Source organism: Triticum dicoccoides, chromosome 2B (assembly GCF_002162155.2).
Source record: "Triticum dicoccoides isolate Atlit2015 ecotype Zavitan chromosome 2B, WEW_v2.0, whole genome shotgun sequence".
Lineage (NCBI taxonomy): Eukaryota > Viridiplantae > Streptophyta > Magnoliopsida > Poales > Poaceae > Triticum > Triticum dicoccoides.
Window position 1 is genome coordinate 4,174,705 of NC_041383.1, and position 2,952 is coordinate 4,177,656.

The following is a 2,952-nucleotide window of genomic DNA, read 5'->3' on the forward strand; positions in this document are numbered from 1 at the left end:
TGTCTTCCATCATAACCCCTCTTTCTCCGTGCTTGGTCCAAACATTATAGTGGGGCATGAAACCGGACTCAAACAGGTGGACGTGAATGGTTCTTGACGTAGAGTAATTGCGACCATTCTTACAGCCAGCACATGGACAAGGCATAAAACCATCCGCCCGCTTGTTTGCCTCAGCCGCAAGCAGAAAAGTATGCACGCCCTCAACGAACTGGGGAGAGCATCGGTCATCGTACATCCATTGCCGGCTCATCTTCATTACACAACACCGAATAGACCAAATTAATACAAGTTCATACATAAAGTTCATACAACACTTAAATGCAACAAACAAATAACTCTCTAGCTAAAGCATTTAAATGCAACAACAAATGTGATCAAGATCGCAACTAAGGTAACAATTGATCCAACAGCATAATGATACCAAGCCTCACTATCGATGGCATATTTTCTAATCTTTCTAATCTTCAAGCGCATTTTCTCCTTCTTGATCTTGTGATCATCGACGACATCGGCAACATGCAACTCCAATTCCATCTTCTCCCCCTCAATTCTTTTCAATTTTTCTTTCAAGTACTCGTTTTCTCTTTCAACTAAATTTAACCTCTCGACAATAGGGTCAGTTGGAATTTCCGGTTCACATACCTCCTAGATAAAAATATCTATGTCAACTTGATGGGCATAATTTGTCATAAACACGAAATGCAACAAATAGTTTTAAAAGAGAATATACCACATCCGAATCATAACAAGGACGAGGGCCGACGGGGACGGATATCAAAACCATGGCACTATGTACAACAAACAACGTACGGGTAAGATAATTATTATACGAGTAACTATATATCCAAATCACACAAACATCAATTTTTTATATAAAATTTCATGAACAAGAGGCTCACCACAAGGTGGTGCCGGCGACGGGACGGTGCGGGCGATCGACGGTGGTTACGACGGAGATTTAGAAGGCACTAAGTAAACCACACCTACATATGCAAACTAAGTGTTATTTTAACCTCAAATTGGAGTGAAGTGCACCCTAGGTCCTCAAACTATTTTGAAGGTGTCACATAGGTCCTCGAACTATGAAAAGTGTCATCCAGGTCCTCAAAAATCCTTGAACTGCAATAAGTGTGTACGTATGTGACACATTTGAAATAGTTTAAGGACCTACATGACACCGCTAAAATAGTTCAAGGACTTGGATGACACGCATATTGCACTTTGAGGACCTGAATGACCCTTTTCATAGTTCGAGGACCTACGTAACACCTTTTAAATAGTTTGAGGACCTTTGATGCACTTCACTCCTCAAATTGCATATAAATCAAATACTAGCACATATATATATTTCCTCCCAAATTACTAAACTCACAAATTAATAACTATATAAAGCATTGCAAGAGCTAATATAGCAATGAGAGATGAAAGGACAAAGTTGCTAACCTTTGTGATCATTTGAATGGATGGGGGCCTTCAAATCTTGACAAATTTTGGGCAAAATGTGTGATGAGCTCGAGAGGAAGAGGGGAAGAACAGAGAGGAGAGGGGAAAGGGGAAGAACAGAGCGAGCTCGGGTGGACGAAGGGTTTATGTAGGACGACCTTTAGTACCGGTTCGTGCCAAGAACCGGTACTAAAGGTGTTGGAGGGGGCCCAGACTGACAACATCCTGCCACCACTGTCATTAGTACCGGTTCGTGGCACGAACCGGTGCTAAAGATTAGCCACGAACCAGTACTAATGAGAGCGGCCCGGCTAGCCGTTGGAACCGGCACTAATGTATACATTTGTGCCGGCTCAAATACAAACCGACACTAATGTGCTTCATGTTTGACCCTTTTTCTACTAGTGAAAGTCTGTGGTAAACTACTCACAACTCATCGGAGAGGCCTTGGTGGTGATGGAGAGGCCCTCCGTGGTCGATTCCCCTTCCGGCGGAGCGCCGGCGAAGGCTCCAAGATGGTTTCTCACGGATACAGAAGGTTGCGACGGTGGAAATAATTTCTCGTGGTGCTCCTGGATGTTTTTGGGGTACGTAGATATATATAGGCGAAAAGTCGGTCAGGGGAGCCACGAGGGGCCTACGAGGCAGGGGGCGCGTCCACCCTCGTGGCCGCCTCGGCTGCTTCTTGACGTCGACTCCAAGTCTCCTGGATTGCGTTTGTTCCAAAAATATCGCTCCCGAAGGTTTCATTCCGTTTGGACTCCGTTTTATATTCCTTTGCTTCGATATACTGAAATAGGCAAAAAAAACAGCAATTCGGGATGGGCCTCCGGTTAGTAGGTTAGTCCCAAAAATGATATAAAAGTGTAAAGTAAATCCCATAAACATCCAAAACAGGTAATATAATAGCATGGAACAATAGAAAATTATAGATACGTTGGAGACGTATCACACTCTCGCTTTGGTCATCCCGCCACACCCATCGTTCACCACATACTCGACCGTCACAAGCTGCCATTAGAGTCTAGCAATGAAGAGACGTCAATGTGTGATGCCTGTCAACAAGGCAAAAGTCATCAGCTACCTTTTGTTTCATCTACTAGAGAAGTAAAGAGTCATCTTGAAATTGTGTTTTCTGATGTGTGGGGTCCAGCACAAACATCTGTTAGTGTTCACAACTACTATGTCAATTTTGTTGATGCCTATAGTCGTTTCACATGGCTTTATCTTCTTAAGCGCAAATCTGATGTGTTTGATATATTCATTCAGTTTATGTTACATGTTGAACGTCTACTCAAGCATAAAATTATCCATGTTCAGTCAGATTGGGGGGGGGGGGCGAATATCGCAACCTGAACACTTTCTTTAATAAGCTTGGGATCTCCCATTGTTTGTCATGCCCACATACACATCAGCAAAATGGCACTATTGAGCGCAAACATCGCCATATAGTTGAAACCAGCCTCACACTTCTTGCTCATGCTTCTGTAGCTTTTCGCTTTTGGAGTG